General features: G+C 41.2%; 1 non-coding gene across 1 annotated transcript; it reads right to left on the bottom strand.

Annotated features, from left to right (window-relative positions):
* Positions 1 to 9,100: 9,100 nt before the first annotated feature.
* LOC148789884 (small nucleolar RNA R71) lies at positions 9,101 to 9,207 on the bottom strand. The gene has a single exon (XR_016079952.1). It is a non-coding gene; the product is annotated as a small nucleolar RNA R71 (small nucleolar RNA).
* Positions 9,208 to 10,009: the final 802 nt, after the last annotated feature.

The raw sequence follows: 10,009 nt of genomic DNA, 5'->3' as shown, positions 1-10,009 counted from the left end.
GCTTCTAGAATGCTTTTGGAGACTCCTTGAACTCTCTTGAAGTGCCTTGGGGCTTTTGAAACCTTCTAGAGTGTTCCTAAAACCTCCTCCATCCTCCTCCTTCTCTGTAGGGTTGAATCAATTATGTCACCTCGTGACATTCTCCCCCACCTAATATGACGACATCCTCGTCGCTTCTCCCTCATAGTAGCGATGAAGCAAGTCTTTGTGGCCAGCTGCAATCAACTCATCTACTCGTACACACGATGCTTCTGAAGTGGGCAACCCCTTCCATTTGACTATGTACTCTTCCCATGGAGTTACCCTAGGAAAAGTGGTCATGGTTTCACCAATAATCTCCTCAGGTTCCCTGCCCTTTGGATATGTGGCCTTCATAACTACTATAGCCGCCCATTTGCTCCAATCTTGATTAGTTGCCTGGCCCTTTCTAGTGTCTTTATCTCAACCTCTACCTTGGCTTGGTCCTGCATAAACAACTTTTTCTTTGTGTTGTGCTACCCTTAGTTGCTTGTCCTCTGGACTAGATTGGCCCCCAAGGCCTTATCCCGCACCTAGTTGTAGGGCTGATAACATCTTCACTGTCGCACATGCCCATCCACTAGAGAGACCATGCATGAGGCCCCTACCTCCATGATGCTCAACACTCGCGCATAAGGTAAGGTCACAGCCCACACATTATTGAAGAAGTCCATACCTAATACCATCTGGTAGTCATCCATTGGCACCACAGTTACATCTATCGCACCCTGCCAGCTCCCTAGTTGGATGCTTATCCCTTGAGCAATGCCTTCGATCTCACGTGCTTGGGAATTGACTGCCTTGATCATGCACATGCTCTTTTTCACCTTTAAGCCCAAGCACTTTTCCTCCCTAGTTGAGACAAAGTTGTGAGTCGCTCCAATGTCAATCATGGCTTGGATCTTCCCACCATTAATCAACGCCTCCACGAACATCAGCCTTGACCTAGCCATAGCCTTGGCTACCTCCTTATCCGGTTCCTCCAACTTCTTAACACTGCAAAGCAAATGTAATGACCCAATATTGGCCTCCTCATGGTTGTCTTCTTATTCTTCCTCCTTATCTATATGGGAGTTGAAGACTTTCTTCTTGAGGCAATCTATGATCATGTGTGCTCCATCACACCGGAAGCACTTGAGTGTCTTCTTCTCTGGGCCCATAACCCTGTCTCTCCAACTGCCACTTTTTCCATCCTTTTGGTCTTGGGAGGACTAGGGCCTAGACGATCCTTCCTTGATATAGGTCTCATCTCCCCCACCTATATCCTGACTTGGTTTGGTGGGTTGGTCTCTGGTCTCCTTCTCATACTCAGTTATTTGCTCTGCAGCGGCCATGGCATTGGCCAAGTCTTGGATGCCATGGCACCTTAATTCTTGCTCTGCCCATGGTTGAAGGCCTTCCATGAAGTGGAACAAGAAGTCCGTGTCCATCAGGTCGGGAACCTCCAACATGAGTGTAGAGAATGCCTTCACATAGTCCCTTAGAGTATGCGTATGTTTGAGGTGTCTAAGGTTCTCCTTGGCAAGATACTCGACATTCTCCAGGTAGAGCTGCTTCTTGATTTCTCTTTTGAAGTGTTCCCAAGTGTCCGTGGTGCATGTGGCTCGTTCAACATCCATGCACCGCCTATGCCACCACAACATGGCAGTGTCTACCATGTTCATAGCTGTGGTACGTACCTTGGTCCTCTCGTCCTCAAGGCTAATTGCTACAAAGTATTGCTCCATCTGCCAAAGGAAGTTATCTAGCTCTCTTGCAACTCACGTTCCCTTGAATGGTTTGGGCTCATGGGTCTTCAACTTCACCATCTCACGAGATGGGGCAAATAGTACTCCATTGGCTATCGCCCACTTCCACAAGGCATGGTCTACTTGCATCTCCTCCATCTGGACTTGATGATCGGAAATAGTCCAGTGCAAGGCCCCCATTTGGCCTTGATAGTCGTTATGCAAGGCCTCCATCTAGCCTTGATACTCTTTGTGCAAGGCCTCAAGGGTCCTAGTAATAGTACTGTTCATGACCTACTCGAATCTGGCCAACTTCTTCTCAGAGAAGTCTAGGCCACCATTAAACTTCTCCATTTCCTCTTGGGCTTTACCAAGACTCACCACTACCTTGGTTAGCCGCTTGTCCAAGATAGCAACCTTGTCCATGGATGCCTCCTGATTCTTGCTACCATAAATGCTCTTCTTGTTGAGCTCCATCTTGGTCGCATCAGCCCTTGTGGCATCCTCCACTTCAAGGGTGATGTCCTTATCATCCCTAGCCATGTGATTAGTGTTGAACCTGGCTCTAATACCACTTGTCATGGACCTAGTCTCTTCTAGCATTTCCTGGCTTCTAGGACCAAGTAGCTTACCAACTCGTTGCTCACATTGATGCACACACTTAGGCAATAAAGGAATAAAGCACACAAGGAAAGAGAGATGGAGAACTCAAATAACTCGTTGTATTACTCAAGAGAGGGATACAATGCTTCATTGCTTGCTTGCTTCTTGCTTCTTTGCTTGTTCGCAAATGAGGGAGGGGGTCCCCTTTTATAGGCACTTCCACCTCCTTACGGGATTTCTCTAGAACATGTTGTTCTAGACTTGCTTCTAGACTTCTACTTTTATACTTATCCTGGTTCCCTTATGTACATGAATGCTCTAGAAATGCTCTAAAAGAATGTACAAGTATGTACAAGGCTCAAGGGCGTTCATGAGGCTTCTAGAATGCGTCTAGAGACTCCTTGAACTCTCTTGAAGTGCCTTGGGGCTTTTAAAAGCTTCTAGAGTGAAACCTCCTCCATACTCCTTCTCTGTAAGGTCGAATCAATCTTGTCACCTCATGACATGGAGCTCTCTTTAGTAGTAAGGCTAGAGCATTCTTTGGTAAGAGGAGAAGAGCTAGAGTTGGCTGACCTAGGGTTGGCCAGCTCCTTAATACACCCCCTCAAGTGAATGTGGGCTGGAAGCACTTGTAACTTGGACCGAAACCTTTCAAACTATTGAGACGAAAGTGGCTTAGTGAAAATATAAACAAGTTGACCCTATGTGGGAAGGAACCGAACGATCAGACACTTCTTAACGATGAGATTCTGAGGGAAATGAAAATCAACCTCAATATGTTTAGTATGGGCCCGGAAAATGGGATGAGCTGCAAGGTACGTGGCCCCAATATTATCATAGTAGAGAATCGGTGGAGACTTAAGGTTGACCCCCAAATCGGAGAGAAGAAAATTTAGCCACAAGAGTTCGGTGGTGGCATTAGCTAGAGTTCAAAATTCAGCCTCGGTGCTAGACCGAGCTATTGTAGGTTGCTTCTTAGCACTCCACGAAATCAAATGAGAACCAAGAAAATACCATATCCACTAGTAGAACGTCTATCATTGGGGCAACCATCCCAATCAGCACCGGAGTATGCTGTCAACGTGTTCGATGAGTGTGCCAAGAAAAACAAACCAGAGTCAGTGGTTCCTTTGAGATACCTTAGAATCCTCTTTATTGCCCACTAGTGTTCATCAGTAGGAGCTTGTAAAAGCTGACAAACTTTATTCACTGTGAAGGTGACATCTGGTCTTGTTAGAGTGACATACTAAAGAGCACCTAGAATTTTTTGGTACTGAGTGGGATCAGATAGCGGTTCACCAGTAAATTAAGAGAGCTGGGATGAGGTAGCCATTGGACTAGAGACAGGTTTGGCCGCAACAAGGTTAGTCTTCAACAGAAGATCCAAAATATACTTATGCTGAGAAAGGAACAATCCAGTTGCATCACGATGAGATTCAATACCAAGGAAGTAATGCAATGGCCCCAAGTCTTTCAGAGCGAAGGTCTGAGATAAATTGTTGATAAGCTGAGAGACATGAGCAGAGGAGGATCTAGTAATAAGAATATCATCAACATAAACAAGAATGTAAATGGTAATTTGTTCTCGGTTGTAAATGAACAAAGAGGGGTCACACTAGGAAAACCAAGCTCAAGGAGCCTGTTTGAGCCCATAGAGGGCCTTATGAAGTTTGTAGACATGATGGGGATAATTGCTGTCCTCAAAGCCTTTCGGTTGACGTACAAAAATAGTCTCAGTAATAAAGCCATTAAGAAAGGAATTATGAACATCCAACTGTCGAACGTCACTACCACGGGAAACTGCAAGAGCAAGAGTAGTGCGCACAGTAGTAGGTTTGACTACAGGACTGAAAGTCTCAATGAAGTCGATGCCCGGAACCTTAGTGAAGCCTTGTGCAACAAGATGGGCTTTGTAGTGATCAATGGAACCGTCAGAGTGCCGTTTGATTTTAAATACCCACTTGGAGCCAACCACATTCACAGAAGCAACATAGGGAACTAGTTCCCAAGTACCATTCTGAAGCAAGGCATGAAACTCGACAACCATGGCAGCCCACCAATGAGGAGACATAGAAGCCTGTCCGTAGGAGGAGGGTTCCTCCTCATGAGTATGAACATCATGCAGTAAAGCAATTGGAAGAGGATGGTGAATCGCAATTAATGCTTGAGCCGACCTAGATGTCATAGACCTTGTCATCATTGTATGAGTGTACACTGGAGGATCTACAATAGGAGTTGTGTCCAACAGTTCCTGAATAGGGCAGGTGCGCAGAACTAGAAAGGAATCAACACTGAGAGAAACTTCCTATTCTTGCTCAGAGGAGAAAGTAGCAGATGCCTCATTAGTAACAGATATAGATGGAAGGGGAGAAGAGGATACCTTAGGAGCCACAGGAGTTGGACACGTGTCACCACTAGTGATGCCCAAAGAAGGAAGAAAAACTCTAGTAGGGGTATCAAGGATGGAAGGCAGTGATGACTGTGCTGCTCCAAGAAATGAATGCTCATCGAATACAACATGTCTCGTAATTATCTCTTTGCCAACAAAGATACAGGGAGCAGAACGGAAATTCATCTTGTGTGCATTATAAGGCTGAAGAAGAGGGTAACACTTACAACCAAAAACCTTTAGCATAGAATAATCAGGAGGCTTTCCAAATAATTTCTCATAAGGAGAGAGATTACCAAGGCCCAGAGTTGGCAGTCGATTGATGAGAAAGATGGTAGTTTCAGCAACATCTGCCTAGAAGGACTAAGGGAGAGAGGAGGATACCAGTAGAGACAATGTGGACTCAAATATGTGCCGATGTTTACACTCAACATTACCATTCTGCTCATGCGTATGAGGACAACTAAGGCGGTGAAGAATACCAACACTATCAAGATAACAAGAGATTGTGAAATTCTCCACTGCAATCACTCTAAAACATCTTAATTTTTGTAGAGAAAAGATTTTCCACATGATTCTTAAAGTTAATAAAAGCATTAAACACATCTGACTTCCTTTCAAGAGGAAAAATCTGTTAGACATTGTATGCCCTTAGCTCCAATTAGATTGATGTATAGATCCATTTATTGTAAATGAGTGAAACTACATAATTGATTCATGTTGTTTATGGTGTGTTTGTGTAACACCCTTAAACTGGACACTTAAGAGACTCGTGTTAGTTTAGAATCTTCACAGCCATTGGATAGACCTGAGGAGGTTTATCCTGCCAAGTTGGTTGGGGTAGCTTGTCTCAGCTGCTAGGGTGAGACCTGAAGTAATTGTAGTGTGAATTTGTTTGAAACTCTACAATGAACCTTTTTCCAGTTATTCCCTGGACCTTGGAGACAGATGGGAAAAATTGGAAAGTTACACCTACCCCCTAGACTCAATTATAGTACTACACTGGGTGTTGGATTGGACTGTCTTTGATATGTCAATCAATGAGATCCTTAGTGGGGGTCAAAACCTGGGTATGTTGGGGCAGTCTGAGAATTCACCTGAGTGGGTGATCATAGTGACAAAATCAGCCCCTTTGTCGGACAAAGTGAATGATCAGGGAATGCACTCTCTCTGATGGAAAGCTAAACTACCGACAGTTGATTTCAAATTTGTTGAGATTTGTTTTTGCAAAATATATTTATACAGAGATATACATATATATTATGGTTTCACAAAATGTTTGCAAAAATATTTTAATTCCCAAGATCCATGTGAGTATAGAGTGCAACACTGTACCTTGCAGCCGAGGGAGAGGTCCTCTCTTTTCGGGCAGTGTTTGATCATTATGGGTTGAGAAGTTAACTATAAGACCATTTAGGGCTTTTACCTGATGAGCTAATCTCACATCTGCTCACAGTCCTTAGGCCTTCATAAGATGGTTGGACCCAAGGACCATTTAGTGTAAATGTTGGGCCCATTAAGAGCCCATACTGATGGACTTAGGGGCTCACTGTATTTAGTAGTGAAATCGGCCAAGCCTTGTAATAGAGGCTAGGCTGAAACCATGTGGCTTATGTGGATATCAATGATAGGGTCCCATGATGAGAGTAGAATTTATCATATTTTTATCCCCAATTATTCTGTCTTTTATACTAAATTAGCATCTATTTGGACTCATATCTCTTGTATTTTGGTCCAGGGTATGAAAGAAGGCATCAAGAGCAAAGAAAGACAAATCGGATGATTTTTCACAGTTTCGACATCATTCAGTGATCTGGGCCTAACTCGCGTTTCCGAACTCCGAATGGGCTGATTCAAGATCCACTGGAAAGATAAGAGACAAATTCACAACTTTTATATTTTGGGCTTTCGCAGATTCGGCCTGCATCGAAGTCAATTCCGGGCCCAAAGTCGCAGCAAATTCATAGGAAGGCCCAATCCGCAGCTAAAGCCCAACTCGCAGAAAAGCCTGGCTGAAGCCCAATTCGCAGAGGAGGTCTATTACGAATCCAAGAACAAGAAACTAAGAAGAATCCTTCTAGATTTAAATTCTTGATGTAATCTTAGAGTGATAAAAGGATTGAGTTCAAGAGATAAAGAGATAGGATTATAATTAGGATAGGACTTTCTATTTCATGTAAAGATCAACTTCAAGAGAAAGTAGGAGACCACCCCCTCCCCTTTAATCTATATAAAGGAGGGGGCGGATCAGATTTAGGTATCACTTGATCACTGAATCATTCAATCATTCAACTTCTGATTTGAATCAAGAAGCAAGGAGCAATCAGTCAAGAAGGGTTCAAGAAAGGTTCAAGAATTCAAGAAACTTCAAGAAGAGGAGATCTCAGCACCATGGGCGAATTCAAGAGTTCTTTCTTCCCCTTTCTTTGTTTTAATTCTTCCATTATGAACTAATTTGTTTCTTGCTAGGGCTGTGGAAAGCCTAACCATGTTAATGAATATATTTTTATCTTCTTGATTTATCCAAGATTATGATTTCCATATAATCTATGAATTATTGTGCTTAATGCAATTAAGAGCTTGGCCACCTCTTAATTGATTTGGGTTATGTGAATGAATTGAGAGAGGAATTCACATAATTGACAGAATAATTCATAGTGTGAATTGAATGGTATATAGAGATATATATACATGATTCATCTGAATTTAATGGTTTTCTTGGACCTAATGCACTTCCATCTTGAGAGCTCTACTTGAGAGATCGAAGGGTTACCTGATGGGCGTATGTTTAGTATATCTCGAGAGAGAATAATAAATAAATTTGTGAAAATCTCAGCTTATGTGAATAACAATTAGTCTTGGAAAATTGGACCCATCAATATTCATTACATTGGTTAGGTGGACCTAAAGTCCTAGCGATTCCATCCATTGCAGATTCGGTTAGTGATCACCTTTGTTTCTATTATCTTTCTCTAGTTTTTATTTTCAGTAGATCTTGTTCAAATATGAAATTCGATTGTCCAAATAATTAGGGAAGACGGTGGTTCTAATACTTATTTTGTTAAATCCCCGTGGGAATGATATTTTTATATTACTTGATAACTAGTGCACTTGCTTGGGTTATATATTTATAGCTATCAAGTTTTTGGCGCCGTTGCTGGGGATTTAATCCTAAAATAATATTAGAATTTGTTAACCTTGATTAATTTGGACCTTTTATTTCTGTTTTTTTTATTATTCTATTTTTCTTTTACTTCTTTTTATTTCTGTTATTATTTTTATTTTTGTTTGTTTGTTCGAATTTTTGTTGGTTCAGATTTACTAGTGCATGACACGCACTAAACAGGAAGGGTTACCTGATGGGCGTAGGTTTAGTATATCTCGAGAGAGAATATTAAATAAATTTGTGAAAATCTCAGCTTATGGGAATAACAATTAGTCTTGGATAATTGTACCCATCAATATTCATTACATTGGTTAGGTGGACCTAAAGTCCTAGTGATTCTATCATTTGCATATTCGATTAGTGATCACCCTTGTTTTTATTTTCTTTGTTCCAGTCTTTATTTTCAGTAGTTCTTGTTTCCTCAAATCTAAATTTCGACTGTCCAAATAATTAGGGAAGACTATGATTCTAATACTTATTTTATTAAATCCCCGTGGGAACAATATTATTATACTACTTGATAACTAGTGCATTTGCTAGGGTTATATATTTATAGCTATCAAGTTTTTGGCACTGTTGTCGGGGATTTAATCTTAAAATAATATTAGAATTTGTTAACCTTGATTAATTTGGACCTTTTATTTCTGTTTTTTTTATTATTCTATTTTCCTTTTACTTCTTTTTATTTATGTTATTATTTTTATTTTTATTTGTTTGTTCGAATTTTTGTTGGTTCAGATTTACTAGTGCATGACACGCACTAGATAGGAAGGGTTAGCTGAATTCGATCCAAAAATTGAAAGGACTCTTCGCTTGTTGCAAAGGGCCAACAAAGGAAAATCAAGAGAAGAGGTTGTTATTTGCGAACCAGCCATAGAGATAGAAGGAGAGATGGCAAAAGGAAATCGCACCCTCTTGAATTATGCTTGTCCAAACATTGATGGGGCGACATCCAGCATTTGCAAGCCCACCATCCATGCAAACAATTTTGAAATAAAGCCTGCAATAATTCAAATGATCCAAACAAGCATTCAATTTAGTGGGTTACCAAGTGATGACTCCCTAAGATTATTTCCTTTTTCATTGTGTGATAGAGCTAAAGATTGGCTCAATTCACTCCCTGCAGGAAGCATCACCACTTGGAATGATTTAACTCAAAAATTTTTGGCTAAATATTTCCCACCCTCCAAAACAACAAAATTAATTAATGATATTACTACTTTTGCTCAATTTGAGAGGGAGTCCCTGTATGAAGCATGGGAAAGATTTAAAGAGATGCTTAGCAGGTGTCCTCACAATGGGATACCAATTTGGCGACAAATACAAACCTTTTATAATGGTATTACCCCCTCTAATCGATCCATTATTGATGCAGCCATAGGTGGTACAATCATGAGAAAAACTCCAGAGGAAGCATATGACTTAGTGGAGGAGATGGCATCAAACAGCTACCAGTGGAGCAATGATCGAACCAATCAGAGGGGAGTACATCACATTGATTCCTTTGCATCCTTATCTACGCAAATAGCCAATTTAAATAAAAGACTGGATAATTTTAGTATTACAGCCATGAATACACCATCTAGCATCTCATGCAATTTATGTGGTCAAATAGGACATTAATTATGATTGTCAATTAAACAGTCCTTTTATTTCCCATGAGAATGCTAATTTTATCTCTTATGCTGGTAGGTCAAACTACAACCCATATTCAAATACATACAACCCAGGGTGGAGGAGTCATCCAAACTTTTCATGGAGCAACAATCAGCAAAAGGCACCCATGGGATTCCAACCACAACCGCCCCCACAAGAAAAGAAGAATAATTTGGAAGAAATGATTTCTAAGTTCATCAATGCTACTGAAGCAAAATTCCAAAGCCATGAAACATCGATTAAAAACTTAGAAGTTCAAATTGGGTAGGTGGTGAGCATGTTATCAGAGAGGAAAGAAGGAAGGCTGCCAAGCAACAAAGAAAAGAATCCCAGAGAGCATGTGAACTCCATAGCCGTAAGAAGCGGGAAGGCAGTTGGTGAAATCCAAAAAGAAGACAAGAAAGCTGATGTGGCCAATCTGCAAAAGGAGGATGAGGGAAGTACACCTAA

Source organism: Nelumbo nucifera, chromosome 8 (assembly GCF_055504915.1).
Source record: "Nelumbo nucifera cultivar China Antique chromosome 8, China Antique-T2T, whole genome shotgun sequence".
Taxonomy (NCBI): Eukaryota; Viridiplantae; Streptophyta; class Magnoliopsida; order Proteales; family Nelumbonaceae; genus Nelumbo; species Nelumbo nucifera.
Note: the sequence above shows the minus strand (reverse complement) of the source record. Positions and strands in the feature narration are given on the sequence as shown.